The sequence below is a fragment of the Eleutherodactylus coqui genome, chromosome 7 (assembly GCF_035609145.1).
Source record: "Eleutherodactylus coqui strain aEleCoq1 chromosome 7, aEleCoq1.hap1, whole genome shotgun sequence".
In the NCBI taxonomy this organism is placed as follows: domain Eukaryota; kingdom Metazoa; phylum Chordata; class Amphibia; order Anura; family Eleutherodactylidae; genus Eleutherodactylus; species Eleutherodactylus coqui.
This window is the reverse complement of record NC_089843.1, coordinates 226,335,262-226,352,252: the sequence shown is the minus strand read 5'-3', so window position 1 is coordinate 226,352,252 and position 16,991 is coordinate 226,335,262. Positions and strand designations below refer to the sequence as shown.

At 40.5% G+C, this 16,991-nt stretch overlaps 1 non-coding gene across 1 annotated transcript; it reads right to left on the bottom strand.

Annotated features, from left to right (window-relative positions):
* Positions 1-7,355: 7,355 nt before the first annotated feature.
* Positions 7,356-7,428, bottom strand: TRNAE-UUC (transfer RNA glutamic acid (anticodon UUC)). The gene has a single exon. It is a non-coding gene; the product is annotated as a tRNA-Glu (tRNA).
* Between the last annotated feature and the right edge of the window lie 9,563 nt (positions 7,429-16,991).

The following is a 16,991-nucleotide window of genomic DNA, read 5'->3' as shown; positions in this document are numbered from 1 at the left end:
CAGTGGAAAATCAAAGATGTGCTCAATAAAGACATTTGACAGCTTGCTTTAACAAGTACGCCTGAATAGGGACTTGAACCCTGGGCCCTCAGATTAAAAGTCTGATGCTCTACCGACTAAGCTATCCAGATTCTGAAAAATGCTCTTATTAGCTCCTCTAAGCGTCTTAACATAAAATATGGAGGTGCCGTCTCTGCATCTTCAGTGCCGTGTTCTACTGTGCAAAACCAAGGGTATAGAAGCAGCTTGAGAACATCTTTGCTTATTGCAGAAACAACCCTTCTATGTCTGTTTAGCAGATTTTGAGCACATTTTTGATTTTCCACCAAAGCTTTGTTTCTTTACCTCCATATTTTATGTTAAGACGCTTAGAGGAGCTAAGAAGAGCATTTTTCAGAGCCTGGATAGCTCAGTCGGTAGCGCATCAGACTTTTTCTCAAGCTGCTTCTATACCCTCAGTTTTGCACAGTAGAACACGACAATAAAGAAGCAAAGACTCAGTGGAAAACCAAAGATGTGCTCAATAAAGACATTTGACAGCTTGCTTTAGCAAGCACGCCTGAACAGGAACTTGAACCCTGGATCCTCAGATTAAAAGTCTAATGGTCTACCGACTGAGCTATCCAGGCTCTGAAAAATGCTATTCTTATCTCCTCTAAGCGTCTTAACATAAAATATGGAGGTAAAGAAACAAAGCTTTGGTGGAAAATCAACAATGTGCCCAAAATTTGCTAAACAGACATAGAAGGGTTGTTTCTGCAAAAAACAAAGATTTTCTCAAGCTGCTTCTATACCCTCAGTTTTGCACAGTAGAACACGCCAATAAAGAAGCAAAGACTCAGTGGAAAATCAAAGATGTGCTCAATTAAGACATTTGACAGCTTGCTTTAGCAAGTACACCTGAACAGGGACTTGAACCCTGATGCTCTACCGACTGAGCTATCCAGGCTCTGAGAAATGCTCTTCTTAGCTCCTCTAAGTGTCTTAACATAAAATATGGAGGTAAAGAAACAAAGTTTTGGTGGAAAATCAAAAATGTGCTCAAAATCTGCTAAACAGACATAGAAGGGTTGTTTCTGCAATAAGCAAAGATGTTCTCAAGCTGCTTCTATACCCTTGGTTTTGCACAATAGAACACGACAATACAGAAGCAAAGACTCAGTGGAAAATCAAAGATGTGCTCAATAAAGACATTTGACAGCTTGCTTTAGCAAGTACACCTGAACAGGGACTTGAACCCTGGACCCTCAGATTAAAAGTCTGATGCTCTACCGACTGAGCTATCCAGGCTCTGAAAAATGCTCTTCTTAGCTCCTCTAAGCGTCTTAACATAAAATATGGAGGTAAAGAAACAAAGTTTTGGTGGAAAATCAAAAATGTGCTCAAAATCTGCTAAACAGACATAGAAGGGTTGTTTCTGCAATAAGGAAAGATGTCCTCAAGCTGCTTCTATACCCTTGGTTTTGCACAGTAGAACACGGCAATGAAGATGCAGAGACTCAGTGGAAAACCAAAGATGTGCTCAATAAAGACATTTGACAGCTTGCTTTAGCAAGTACGCCTGAACAGGGACTTGAACCCTGGACCCTCAGATTAAAAGTCTGATGCTCTACCGACTGAGCTATCCAGGCTCTGAAAAATGCTCTTCTTAGCTCCTCTAAGCGTCTTAACATAAAATATGGAGGTAAAGAAACAAAGCTTTGGTGGAAAATCAACAATGTGCCCAAAATTTGCTAAACAGACATAGAAGGGTTGTTTCTGCAAAAAACAAAGATTTTCTCAAGCTGCTTCTATACCCTCAGTTTTGCACAGTAGAACACGACAATAAAGAAGCAAAGACTCAGTGGAAAATCAAAGATGTGCTCAATTAAGACATTTGACAGCTTGCTTTAGCAAGCACGCCTGAACAGGAACTTGAACCCTGGATCCTCAGATTAAAAGTCTGATGCTCTACCGACTGAGCTATCCAGGCTCTGAAAAATGCTCTTCTTAGCTCCTCTAAGCGTCTTAACATAAAATATGGAGGTAAAGAAACAAAGCTTTGGTGGAAAATCAACAATGTGCTCAAAATCTGCTAAACAGACATAGAAGGGTTGTTTCTGCAATAAGCAAAGATGTTCTCAAGCTGATTCTATACCCTTGGTTTTGCACAGTAGAACACGGCACTGAAGATGCAGAGACTCAGTGGAAAATCAAAGATGTGCTCAATAAAGACATTTGACAGCTTGCTTTAACAAGTACGCCTGAACAGGGACTTGAACCCTGGACCCTCAGATCAAAAGTCTGATGCTCTACCGACTGAGCTATCCAGGCTCTGAAAAATGCTCTTCTTAGCTCCTCTAAGCGTCTTAACATAAAATATGGAGGTAAAGAAACAAAGCTTTGGTGGAAAATCAACAATGTGCCCAAAATTTGCTAAACAGACATAGAAGGGTTGTTTCTGCAAAAAACAAAGATTTTCTCAAGCTGCTTCTATACCATCAGTTTTGCACAGTAGAACACGACAATAAAGAAGCAAAGACTCAGTGGAAAATCAAAGATGTGCTCAATTAAGACATTTGACAGCTTGCTTTAGCAAGCACGCCTGAACAGGAACTTGAACCCTGGATCCTCAGATTAAAAGTCTGATGCTCTACCGACTGAGCTATCCAGGCTCTGAGAAATGCTCTTCTTAGCTCCTCTAAGCGTCTTAACATAAAATATGGAGGTAAAGAAACAAAGTTTTGGTGGAAAATCAAAAATGTGCTCAAAATCTGCTAAACAGACATAGAAGGGTTGTTTCTGCAATAAGCAAAGATGTTCTCAAGCTGCTTCTATACCCTTGGTTTTGCACAATAGAACACGACAATACAGAAGCAAAGACTCAGTGGAAAATCAAAGATGTGCTCAATAAAGACATTTGACAGCTTGCTTTAGCAAGTACACCTGAACAGGGACTTGAACCCTGGACCCTCAGATTAAAAGTCTGATGCTCTACCGACTGAGCTATCCAGGCTCTGAAAAATGCTCTTCTTAGCTCCTCTAAGCGTCTTAACATAAAATATGGAGGTAAAGAAACAAAGCTTTGGTGGAAAATCAAAAATGTGCTCAAAATCTGCTAAACAGACATAGAAGGGTTGTTTCTGCAATAAGCAAAGATGTTCTCAAGCTGCTTCTATACCCTTGGTTTTGCACAGTAGAACACGGCACTGAAGATGCAGAGACTCAGTGGAAAATCAAAGATGTGCTCAATAAAGACATTTGACGGCTTGCTTTAACAAGTACGCCTGAACAGGGACTTGAACCCTGGACCCTCAGATTAAAAGTCTGATGCTCTACCGACTGAGCTATCCAGGTTCTGAACAATGCTCTTCTTAGCTCCTCTAAGCGTCTTAACATAAAATATGGAGGTAAAGAAACAAAGCTTTGGTGGAAAATCAACAATGTGCCCAAAATTTGCTAAACAGACATAGAAGGGTTGTTTCTGCAAAAAACAAAGATTTTCTCAAGCTGCTTCTATACCCTCCGTTTTGCACAGTAGAACACGACAATAAAGAAGCAAAGACTCAGTGGAAAATCAAAGATGTGCTCAATTAAGACATTTGACAGCTTGCTTTAGCAAGCACGCCTGAACAGGAACTTGAACCCTGGATCCTCAGAATAAAAGTCTGATGCTCTACCGACTGAGCTATCCAGGCTCTGAGAAGTGCTCTTCTTAGCTCCTCTAAGCGTCTTAACATAAAATATGGAGGTAAAGAAACAAAGCTTTGGTGGAAAATCAAAAATGTGCTCAAAATCTGCTAAACAGACATAGAAGGGTTGTTTCTGCAATAAGCAAAGATGTTCTCAAGCTGCTTCTATACCCTTGGTTTTGCACAGTAGAACACAGCACTGAAGATGCAGAGAATCAGTGGAAAATCAAAGATGTGCTCAATAAAGACATTTGACAGCTTGCTTTAGCAAGTACGCCTGAACAGGGACTTGAACCCTGGACCCTCAGATTAAAAGTCTGATGCTCTACCGACTGAGCTATCCAGGCTCTGAAAAATGCTCTTCTTAGCTCCTCTAAGCGTCTTAACATAAAATATGGAGGTAAAGAAACAAAGCTTTGGTGGAAAATCAACAATGTGCCCAAAATTTGCTAAACAGACATAGAAGGGTTGTTTCTGCAAAAAACAAAGATTTTCTCAAGCTGCTTCTATACCCTCAGTTTTGCACAGTAGAACACGACAATAAAGAAGCAAAGACTCAGTGGAAAATCAAAGATGTGCTCAATTAAGACATTTGACAGCTTGCTTTAGCAAGCACGCCTGAACAGGAACTTGAACCCTGGATCCTCAGATTAAAAGTCTGATGCGCTACCGACTGAGCTATCCAGGCTCTGAAAAATGCTCTTCTTAGCTCCTCTAAGCGTCTTAACATAAAATATGGAGGTAAAGAAACAAAGCTTTGGTGGAAAATCAAAAATGTGCTCAAAATCTGCTAAACAGACATAGAAGGGTTGTTTCTGCAATAAGCAAAGATGTTCTCAAGCTGCTTCTATACCCTTGGTTTTGCACAGTAGAACACGGCACTGAAGATGCAGAGACTCAGTGTAAAATCAAAGATGTGCTCAATAAAGACATTTGACAGCTTGCTTTAGCAAGTACGCCTGAACAGGGACTTGAACCCTGGACCCTCAGATTAAAAGTCTGATGCTCTACCGACTGAGCTATCCAGGCTCTGAAAAATGCTCTTCTTAGCTCCTCTAAGCGTCTTAACATAAAATATGGAGGTAAAGAAACAAAGCTTTGGTGGAAAATCAACAATGTGCCCAAAATTTGCTAAACAGACATAGAAGGGTTGTTTCTGCAAAAAACAAAGATTTTCTCAAGCTGCTTCTATACCCTCAGTTTTGCACAGTAGAACACGACAATAAAGAAGCAAAGACTCAGTGGAAAATCAAAGATGTGCTCAATTAAGACATTTGACAGCTTGCTTTAGCAAGCACGCCTGAACAGGAACTTGAACCCTGGATCCTCAGATTAAAAGTCTGATGCTCTACCGACTGAGCTATCCAGGCTCTGAAAAATGCTCTTCTTAGCTCCTCTAAGCGTCTTAACATAAAATATGGAGGTAAAGAAACAAAGCTTTGGTGGAAAATCAACAATGTGCTCAAAATCTGCTAAACAGACATAGAAGGGTTGTTTCTGCAATAAGCAAAGATGTTCTCAAGCTGATTCTATACCCTTGGTTTTGCACAGTAGAACACGGCACTGAAGATGCAGAGACTCAGTGGAAAATCAAAGATGTGCTCAATAAAGACATTTGACAGCTTGCTTTAACAAGTACGCCTGAACAGGGACTTGAACCCTGGACCCTCAGATCAAAAGTCTGATGCTCTACCGACTGAGCTATCCAGGCTCTGAAAAATGCTCTTCTTAGCTCCTCTAAGCGTCTTAACATAAAATATGGAGGTAAAGAAACAAAGCTTTGGTGGAAAATCAACAATGTGCCCAAAATTTGCTAAACAGACATAGAAGGGTTGTTTCTGCAAAAAACAAAGATTTTCTCAAGCTGCTTCTATACCATCAGTTTTGCACAGTAGAACACGACAATAAAGAAGCAAAGACTCAGTGGAAAATCAAAGATGTGCTCAATTAAGACATTTGACAGCTTGCTTTAGCAAGCACGCCTGAACAGGAACTTGAACCCTGGATCCTCAGATTAAAAGTCTGATGCTCTACCGACTGAGCTATCCAGGCTCTGAGAAATGCTCTTCTTAGCTCCTCTAAGCGTCTTAACATAAAATATGGAGGTAAAGAAACAAAGTTTTGGTGGAAAATCAAAAATGTGCTCAAAATCTGCTAAACAGACATAGAAGGGTTGTTTCTGCAATAAGCAAAGATGTTCTCAAGCTGCTTCTATACCCTTGGTTTTGCACAATAGAACACGACAATACAGAAGCAAAGACTCAGTGGAAAATCAAAGATGTGCTCAATAAAGACATTTGACAGCTTGCTTTAGCAAGTACACCTGAACAGGGACTTGAACCCTGGACCCTCAGATTAAAAGTCTGATGCTCTACCGACTGAGCTATCCAGGCTCTGAAAAATGCTCTTCTTAGCTCCTCTAAGCGTCTTAACATAAAATATGGAGGTAAAGAAACAAAGCTTTGGTGGAAAATCAAAAATGTGCTCAAAATCTGCTAAACAGACATAGAAGGGTTGTTTCTGCAATAAGCAAAGATGTTCTCAAGCTGCTTCTATACCCTTGGTTTTGCACAGTAGAACACGGCACTGAAGATGCAGAGACTCAGTGGAAAATCAAAGATGTGCTCAATAAAGACATTTGACGGCTTGCTTTAACAAGTACGCCTGAACAGGGACTTGAACCCTGGACCCTCAGATTAAAAGTCTGATGCTCTACCGACTGAGCTATCCAGGTTCTGAACAATGCTCTTCTTAGCTCCTCTAAGCGTCTTAACATAAAATATGGAGGTAAAGAAACAAAGCTTTGGTGGAAAATCAAAAATGTGCTCAAAATCTGCTAAACAGACATAGAAGGGTTGTTTCTGCAATAAGCAAAGATGTTCTCAAGCTGCTTCTACACCCTCAGTTTTGCACAGTAGAACACGACAATAAAGAAGCAAAGACTCAGTGGAAAATCAAAGATGTGCTCAATTAAGACATTTGACAGCTTGCTTTAGCAAGCACGCCTGAACAGGAACTTGAACCCTGGATCCTCAGATTAAAAGTCTGATGCGCTACCGACTGAGCTATCCAGGCTCTGAAAAATGCTCTTCTTAGCTCCTCTAAGCGTCTTAACATAAAATATGGAGGTAAAGAAACAAAGCTTTGGTGGAAAATCAAAAATGTGCTCAAAATCTGCTAAACAGACATAGAAGGGTTGTTTCTGCAATAAGCAAAGATGTTCTCAAGCTGCTTCTATACCCTTGGTTTTGCACAGTAGAACACGGCACTGAAGATGCAGAGACTCAGTGTAAAATCAAAGATGTGCTCAATAAAGACATTTGACAGCTTGCTTTAGCAAGTACGCCTGAACAGGGACTTGAACCCTGGACCCTCAGATTAAAAGTCTGATGCTCTACCGACTGAGCTATCCAGGCTCTGAAAAATGCTCTTCTTAGCTCCTCTAAGCGTCTTAACATAAAATATGGAGGTAAAGAAAGAAAGCTTTGGTGGAAAATCAAAAATGTGCTCAAAATCTGCTAAACAGACATAGAAGGTTTGTTTCTGCAATAAGCAAAGATGTTCTCAAGCTGCTTCTATACCCTTGGTTTTGCACAGTAAAACACGGCACTGAAGATGCAGAGACTCAGTGGAAAATCAAAGATGTGCTCAATAAAGACATTTGACAGCTTGCTTTAGCAAGTACGCCTGAACAGGGACTTGAACCCTGGACCCTCAGATTGAAAGTCTGATGCTCTACCGACTGAGCTATCCAGGCTCTGAAAAATGCTCTTCTTAGCTCCTCTAAGCGTCTTAACATAAAATATGGAGGTAAAGAAACAAAGCTTTGGTGGAAAATCAAAAATGTGCTCAAAATCTGCTAAACAGACATAGAAGGGTTGTTTCTGCAATAAGCAAAGATGTTCTCAAGCTGCTTCTACACCCTTGGTTTTGCACAGTAGAACACGGCACTGAAGATGCAGAGACTCAGTGGAAAATCAAAGATGTGCTCAATAAAGACATTTGACAGCTTGCTTTAGCAAGTACGCCTGAACAGGGACTTGAACCCTGGACCCTCAGATTAAAAGTCTGATGCTCTACCGACTGAGCTATCGAGGATCTGAAAATTGCTCTTCTTAGCTCCTCTAAGCGTCTTAACATAAAATATGGAGGTAAAGAAACAAAGCTTTGGTGGAAAATCAAAAATGTGCTCAAAATCTGCTAAACAGACATAGAAGGGTTGTTTCTGCAATAAGCAAAGATGTTCTCAAGCTGCTTTTATACCCTTGGTTTTGCACAGTAGAACACGGCACTGAAGATGCAGAGACTCAGTGGAAAATCAAAGATATGCTCAATAAAGACATTTGACGGCTTGCTTTAACAAGTACGCCTGAACAGGGAATTGAACCCTGGACCCTCAGAATAAAAGTCTGATGCTCTACCGACTGAGCTATCCAGGCTCTGAGAAGTGCTCTTCTTAGCTCCTCTAAGCGTCTTAACATAAAATATGGAGGTAAAGAAACAAAGCTTTGGTGGAAAATCAAAAATGTGCTCAAAATCTGCTAAACAGACATAGAAGGGTTGTTTCTGCAATAAGCAAAGATGTTCTCAAGCTGCTTCTATACCCTTGGTTTTGCACAGTAGAACACGGCACTGAAGATGCAGAGAATCAGTGGAAAATCAAAGATGTGCTCAATAAAGACATTTGACAGCTTGCTTTAGCAAGTACGCCTGAACAGGGACTTGAACCCTGGACCCTCAGATTAAAAGTCTGATGCTCTACCGACTGAGCTATCCAGGCTCTGAAAAATGCTCTTCTTAGCTCCTCTAAGCGTCTTAACATAAAATATGGAGGTAAAGAAACAAAGCTTTGGTGGAAAATCAACAATGTGCCCAAAATTTGCTAAACAGACATAGAAGGGTTGTTTCTGCAAAAAACAAAGATTTTCTCAAGCTGCTTCTATACCCTCAGTTTTGCACAGTAGAACACGACAATAAAGAAGCAAAGACTCAGTGGAAAATCAAAGATGTGCTCAATTAAGACATTTGACAGCTTGCTTTAGCAAGCACGCCTGAACAGGAACTTGAACCCTGGATCCTCAGATTAAAAGTCTGATGCGCTACCGACTGAGCTATCCAGGCTCTGAAAAATGCTCTTCTTAGCTCCTCTAAGCGTCTTAACATAAAATATGGAGGTAAAGAAACAAAGCTTTGGTGGAAAATCAAAAATGTGCTCAAAATCTACTAAACAGACATAGAAGGGTTGTTTCTGCAATAAGCAAAGATGTTCTCAAGCTGCTTCTATACCCTTGGTTTTGCACAGTAGAACACGGCACTGAAGATGCAGAGACTCAGTGTAAAATCAAAGATGTGCTCAATAAAGACATTTGACAGCTTGCTTTAGCAAGTATGCCTGAACAGGGACTTGAACCCTGGACCCTCGGATTAAAAGTCTGATGCTCTACCGACTGAGCTATCCAGGCTCTGAAAAATGCTCTTCTTAGCTCCTCTAAGCGTCTTAACATAAAATATGGAGGTAAAGAAAGAAAGCTTTGGTGGAAAATCAAAAATGTGCTCAAAATCTGCTAAACAGACATAGAAGGGTTGTTTCTGCAATAAGCAAAGATGTTGTCAAGCGGCTTCTATACCCTTGGTTTTGCACAGTAGAACACGGCACTGAAGATGCAGAGACTCAGTGGAAAATCAAAGATGTGCTCAATAAAGACATTTGACGGCTTGCTTTAACAAGTACGCCTGAACAGGGACTTGAACCCTGGACCCTCAGATTAAAAGTCTGATGCTCTACCGACTGAGCTATCCAGGTTCCGAACAATGCTCTTCTTAGCTCCTCTAAGCGTCTTAACATAAAATATGGAGGTAAAGAAACAAAGCTTTGGTGGAAAATCAACAATGTGCCCAAAATTTGCTAAACAGACATAGAAGGGTTGTTTCTGCAAAAAACAAAGATTTTCTCAAGCTGCTTCTATACCCTCCGTTTTGCACAGTAGAACACGACAATAAAGAAGCAAAGACTCAGTGGAAAATCAAAGATGTGCTCAATTAAGACATTTGACAGCTTGCTTTAGCAAGCACGCCTGAACAGGAACTTGAACCCTGGATCCTCAGATTAAAAGTCTGATGCTCTACCGACTGAGCTATCCAGGCTCTGAAAAATGCTCTTCTTAGCTCCTCTAAGCGTCTTAACATAAAATATGGAGGTAAAGAAACAAAGCTTTGGTGGAAAATCAAAAATGTGCTCAAAATCTGCTAAACAGACATAGAAGGGTTGTTTCTGCAATAAGCAAAGATGTTCTCAAGCTGCTTCTATACCCTTGGTTTTGCACAGTAGAACACGGCACTGAAGATGCAGAGACTCAGTGGAAAATCAAAGATGTGCTCAATAAAGACATTTGACAGCTTGCTTTAACAAGTACGCCTGAATAGGGACTTGAACCCTGGGCCCTCAGATTAAAAGTCTGATGCTCTACCGACTAAGCTATCCAGATTCTGAAAAATGCTCTTATTAGCTCCTCTAAGCGTCTTAACATAAAATATGGAGGTGCCGTCTCTGCATCTTCAGTGCCGTGTTCTACTGTGCAAAACCAAGGGTATAGAAGCAGCTTGAGAACATCTTTGCTTATTGCAGAAACAACCCTTCTATGTCTGTTTAGCAGATTTTGAGCACATTTTTGATTTTCCACCAAAGCTTTGTTTCTTTACCTCCATATTTTATGTTAAGACGCTTAGAGGAGCTAAGAAGAGCATTTTTCAGAGCCTGGATAGCTCAGTCGGTAGCGCATCAGACTTTTTCTCAAGCTGCTTCTATACCCTCAGTTTTGCACAGTAGAACACGACAATAAAGAAGCAAAGACTCAGTGGAAAACCAAAGATGTGCTCAATAAAGACATTTGACAGCTTGCTTTAGCAAGCACGCCTGAACAGGAACTTGAACCCTGGATCCTCAGATTAAAAGTCTAATGGTCTACCGACTGAGCTATCCAGGCTCTGAAAAATGCTATTCTTATCTCCTCTAAGCGTCTTAACATAAAATATGGAGGTAAAGAAACAAAGCTTTGGTGGAAAATCAACAATGTGCCCAAAATTTGCTAAACAGACATAGAAGGGTTGTTTCTGCAAAAAACAAAGATTTTCTCAAGCTGCTTCTATACCCTCAGTTTTGCACAGTAGAACACGCCAATAAAGAAGCAAAGACTCAGTGGAAAATCAAAGATGTGCTCAATTAAGACATTTGACAGCTTGCTTTAGCAAGTACACCTGAACAGGGACTTGAACCCTGATGCTCTACCGACTGAGCTATCCAGGCTCTGAGAAATGCTCTTCTTAGCTCCTCTAAGTGTCTTAACATAAAATATGGAGGTAAAGAAACAAAGTTTTGGTGGAAAATCAAAAATGTGCTCAAAATCTGCTAAACAGACATAGAAGGGTTGTTTCTGCAATAAGCAAAGATGTTCTCAAGCTGCTTCTATACCCTTGGTTTTGCACAATAGAACACGACAATACAGAAGCAAAGACTCAGTGGAAAATCAAAGATGTGCTCAATAAAGACATTTGACAGCTTGCTTTAGCAAGTACACCTGAACAGGGACTTGAACCCTGGACCCTCAGATTAAAAGTCTGATGCTCTACCGACTGAGCTATCCAGGCTCTGAAAAATGCTCTTCTTAGCTCCTCTAAGCGTCTTAACATAAAATATGGAGGTAAAGAAACAAAGTTTTGGTGGAAAATCAAAAATGTGCTCAAAATCTGCTAAACAGACATAGAAGGGTTGTTTCTGCAATAAGGAAAGATGTCCTCAAGCTGCTTCTATACCCTTGGTTTTGCACAGTAGAACACGGCAATGAAGATGCAGAGACTCAGTGGAAAACCAAAGATGTGCTCAATAAAGACATTTGACAGCTTGCTTTAGCAAGTACGCCTGAACAGGGACTTGAACCCTGGACCCTCAGATTAAAAGTCTGATGCTCTACCGACTGAGCTATCCAGGCTCTGAAAAATGCTCTTCTTAGCTCCTCTAAGCGTCTTAACATAAAATATGGAGGTAAAGAAACAAAGCTTTGGTGGAAAATCAACAATGTGCCCAAAATTTGCTAAACAGACATAGAAGGGTTGTTTCTGCAAAAAACAAAGATTTTCTCAAGCTGCTTCTATACCCTCAGTTTTGCACAGTAGAACACGACAATAAAGAAGCAAAGACTCAGTGGAAAATCAAAGATGTGCTCAATTAAGACATTTGACAGCTTGCTTTAGCAAGCACGCCTGAACAGGAACTTGAACCCTGGATCCTCAGATTAAAAGTCTGATGCTCTACCGACTGAGCTATCCAGGCTCTGAAAAATGCTCTTCTTAGCTCCTCTAAGCGTCTTAACATAAAATATGGAGGTAAAGAAACAAAGCTTTGGTGGAAAATCAACAATGTGCTCAAAATCTGCTAAACAGACATAGAAGGGTTGTTTCTGCAATAAGCAAAGATGTTCTCAAGCTGATTCTATACCCTTGGTTTTGCACAGTAGAACACGGCACTGAAGATGCAGAGACTCAGTGGAAAATCAAAGATGTGCTCAATAAAGACATTTGACAGCTTGCTTTAACAAGTACGCCTGAACAGGGACTTGAACCCTGGACCCTCAGATCAAAAGTCTGATGCTCTACCGACTGAGCTATCCAGGCTCTGAAAAATGCTCTTCTTAGCTCCTCTAAGCGTCTTAACATAAAATATGGAGGTAAAGAAACAAAGCTTTGGTGGAAAATCAACAATGTGCCCAAAATTTGCTAAACAGACATAGAAGGGTTGTTTCTGCAAAAAACAAAGATTTTCTCAAGCTGCTTCTATACCATCAGTTTTGCACAGTAGAACACGACAATAAAGAAGCAAAGACTCAGTGGAAAATCAAAGATGTGCTCAATTAAGACATTTGACAGCTTGCTTTAGCAAGCACGCCTGAACAGGAACTTGAACCCTGGATCCTCAGATTAAAAGTCTGATGCTCTACCGACTGAGCTATCCAGGCTCTGAGAAATGCTCTTCTTAGCTCCTCTAAGCGTCTTAACATAAAATATGGAGGTAAAGAAACAAAGTTTTGGTGGAAAATCAAAAATGTGCTCAAAATCTGCTAAACAGACATAGAAGGGTTGTTTCTGCAATAAGCAAAGATGTTCTCAAGCTGCTTCTATACCCTTGGTTTTGCACAATAGAACACGACAATACAGAAGCAAAGACTCAGTGGAAAATCAAAGATGTGCTCAATAAAGACATTTGACAGCTTGCTTTAGCAAGTACACCTGAACAGGGACTTGAACCCTGGACCCTCAGATTAAAAGTCTGATGCTCTACCGACTGAGCTATCCAGGCTCTGAAAAATGCTCTTCTTAGCTCCTCTAAGCGTCTTAACATAAAATATGGAGGTAAAGAAACAAAGCTTTGGTGGAAAATCAAAAATGTGCTCAAAATCTGCTAAACAGACATAGAAGGGTTGTTTCTGCAATAAGCAAAGATGTTCTCAAGCTGCTTCTATACCCTTGGTTTTGCACAGTAGAACACGGCACTGAAGATGCAGAGACTCAGTGGAAAATCAAAGATGTGCTCAATAAAGACATTTGACGGCTTGCTTTAACAAGTACGCCTGAACAGGGACTTGAACCCTGGACCCTCAGATTAAAAGTCTGATGCTCTACCGACTGAGCTATCCAGGTTCTGAACAATGCTCTTCTTAGCTCCTCTAAGCGTCTTAACATAAAATATGGAGGTAAAGAAACAAAGCTTTGGTGGAAAATCAACAATGTGCCCAAAATTTGCTAAACAGACATAGAAGGGTTGTTTCTGCAAAAAACAAAGATTTTCTCAAGCTGCTTCTATACCCTCCGTTTTGCACAGTAGAACACGACAATAAAGAAGCAAAGACTCAGTGGAAAATCAAAGATGTGCTCAATTAAGACATTTGACAGCTTGCTTTAGCAAGCACGCCTGAACAGGAACTTGAACCCTGGATCCTCAGAATAAAAGTCTGATGCTCTACCGACTGAGCTATCCAGGCTCTGAGAAGTGCTCTTCTTAGCTCCTCTAAGCGTCTTAACATAAAATATGGAGGTAAAGAAACAAAGCTTTGGTGGAAAATCAAAAATGTGCTCAAAATCTGCTAAACAGACATAGAAGGGTTGTTTCTGCAATAAGCAAAGATGTTCTCAAGCTGCTTCTATACCCTTGGTTTTGCACAGTAGAACACAGCACTGAAGATGCAGAGAATCAGTGGAAAATCAAAGATGTGCTCAATAAAGACATTTGACAGCTTGCTTTAGCAAGTACGCCTGAACAGGGACTTGAACCCTGGACCCTCAGATTAAAAGTCTGATGCTCTACCGACTGAGCTATCCAGGCTCTGAAAAATGCTCTTCTTAGCTCCTCTAAGCGTCTTAACATAAAATATGGAGGTAAAGAAACAAAGCTTTGGTGGAAAATCAACAATGTGCCCAAAATTTGCTAAACAGACATAGAAGGGTTGTTTCTGCAAAAAACAAAGATTTTCTCAAGCTGCTTCTATACCCTCAGTTTTGCACAGTAGAACACGACAATAAAGAAGCAAAGACTCAGTGGAAAATCAAAGATGTGCTCAATTAAGACATTTGACAGCTTGCTTTAGCAAGCACGCCTGAACAGGAACTTGAACCCTGGATCCTCAGATTAAAAGTCTGATGCGCTACCGACTGAGCTATCCAGGCTCTGAAAAATGCTCTTCTTAGCTCCTCTAAGCGTCTTAACATAAAATATGGAGGTAAAGAAACAAAGCTTTGGTGGAAAATCAAAAATGTGCTCAAAATCTGCTAAACAGACATAGAAGGGTTGTTTCTGCAATAAGCAAAGATGTTCTCAAGCTGCTTCTATACCCTTGGTTTTGCACAGTAGAACACGGCACTGAAGATGCAGAGACTCAGTGTAAAATCAAAGATGTGCTCAATAAAGACATTTGACAGCTTGCTTTAGCAAGTACGCCTGAACAGGGACTTGAACCCTGGACCCTCAGATTAAAAGTCTGATGCTCTACCGACTGAGCTATCCAGGCTCTGAAAAATGCTCTTCTTAGCTCCTCTAAGCGTCTTAACATAAAATATGGAGGTAAAGAAACAAAGCTTTGGTGGAAAATCAACAATGTGCCCAAAATTTGCTAAACAGACATAGAAGGGTTGTTTCTGCAAAAAACAAAGATTTTCTCAAGCTGCTTCTATACCCTCAGTTTTGCACAGTAGAACACGACAATAAAGAAGCAAAGACTCAGTGGAAAATCAAAGATGTGCTCAATTAAGACATTTGACAGCTTGCTTTAGCAAGCACGCCTGAACAGGAACTTGAACCCTGGATCCTCAGATTAAAAGTCTGATGCTCTACCGACTGAGCTATCCAGGCTCTGAAAAATGCTCTTCTTAGCTCCTCTAAGCGTCTTAACATAAAATATGGAGGTAAAGAAACAAAGCTTTGGTGGAAAATCAACAATGTGCTCAAAATCTGCTAAACAGACATAGAAGGGTTGTTTCTGCAATAAGCAAAGATGTTCTCAAGCTGATTCTATACCCTTGGTTTTGCACAGTAGAACACGGCACTGAAGATGCAGAGACTCAGTGGAAAATCAAAGATGTGCTCAATAAAGACATTTGACAGCTTGCTTTAACAAGTACGCCTGAACAGGGACTTGAACCCTGGACCCTCAGATCAAAAGTCTGATGCTCTACCGACTGAGCTATCCAGGCTCTGAAAAATGCTCTTCTTAGCTCCTCTAAGCGTCTTAACATAAAATATGGAGGTAAAGAAACAAAGCTTTGGTGGAAAATCAACAATGTGCCCAAAATTTGCTAAACAGACATAGAAGGGTTGTTTCTGCAAAAAACAAAGATTTTCTCAAGCTGCTTCTATACCATCAGTTTTGCACAGTAGAACACGACAATAAAGAAGCAAAGACTCAGTGGAAAATCAAAGATGTGCTCAATTAAGACATTTGACAGCTTGCTTTAGCAAGCACGCCTGAACAGGAACTTGAACCCTGGATCCTCAGATTAAAAGTCTGATGCTCTACCGACTGAGCTATCCAGGCTCTGAGAAATGCTCTTCTTAGCTCCTCTAAGCGTCTTAACATAAAATATGGAGGTAAAGAAACAAAGTTTTGGTGGAAAATCAAAAATGTGCTCAAAATCTGCTAAACAGACATAGAAGGGTTGTTTCTGCAATAAGCAAAGATGTTCTCAAGCTGCTTCTATACCCTTGGTTTTGCACAATAGAACACGACAATACAGAAGCAAAGACTCAGTGGAAAATCAAAGATGTGCTCAATAAAGACATTTGACAGCTTGCTTTAGCAAGTACACCTGAACAGGGACTTGAACCCTGGACCCTCAGATTAAAAGTCTGATGCTCTACCGACTGAGCTATCCAGGCTCTGAAAAATGCTCTTCTTAGCTCCTCTAAGCGTCTTAACATAAAATATGGAGGTAAAGAAACAAAGCTTTGGTGGAAAATCAAAAATGTGCTCAAAATCTGCTAAACAGACATAGAAGGGTTGTTTCTGCAATAAGCAAAGATGTTCTCAAGCTGCTTCTATACCCTTGGTTTTGCACAGTAGAACACGGCACTGAAGATGCAGAGACTCAGTGGAAAATCAAAGATGTGCTCAATAAAGACATTTGACGGCTTGCTTTAACAAGTACGCCTGAACAGGGACTTGAACCCTGGACCCTCAGATTAAAAGTCTGATGCTCTACCGACTGAGCTATCCAGGTTCTGAACAATGCTCTTCTTAGCTCCTCTAAGCGTCTTAACATAAAATATGGAGGTAAAGAAACAAAGCTTTGGTGGAAAATCAACAATGTGCCCAAAATTTGCTAAACAGACATAGAAGGGTTGTTTCTGCAAAAAACAAAGATTTTCTCAAGCTGCTTCTATACCCTCCGTTTTGCACAGTAGAACACGACAATAAAGAAGCAAAGACTCAGTGGAAAATCAAAGATGTGCTCAATTAAGACATTTGACAGCTTGCTTTAGCAAGCACGCCTGAACAGGAACTTGAACCCTGGATCCTCAGAATAAAAGTCTGATGCTCTACCGACTGAGCTATCCAGGCTCTGAGAAGTGCTCTTCTTAGCTCCTCTAAGCGTCTTAACATAAAATATGGAGGTAAAGAAACAAAGCTTTGGTGGAAAATCAAAAATGTGCTCAAAATCTGCTAAACAGACATAGAAGGGTTGTTTCTGCAATAAGCAAAGATGTTCTCAAGCTGCTTCTATACCCTTGGTTTTGCACAGTAGAACACAGCACTGAAGATGCAGAGAATCAGTGGAAAA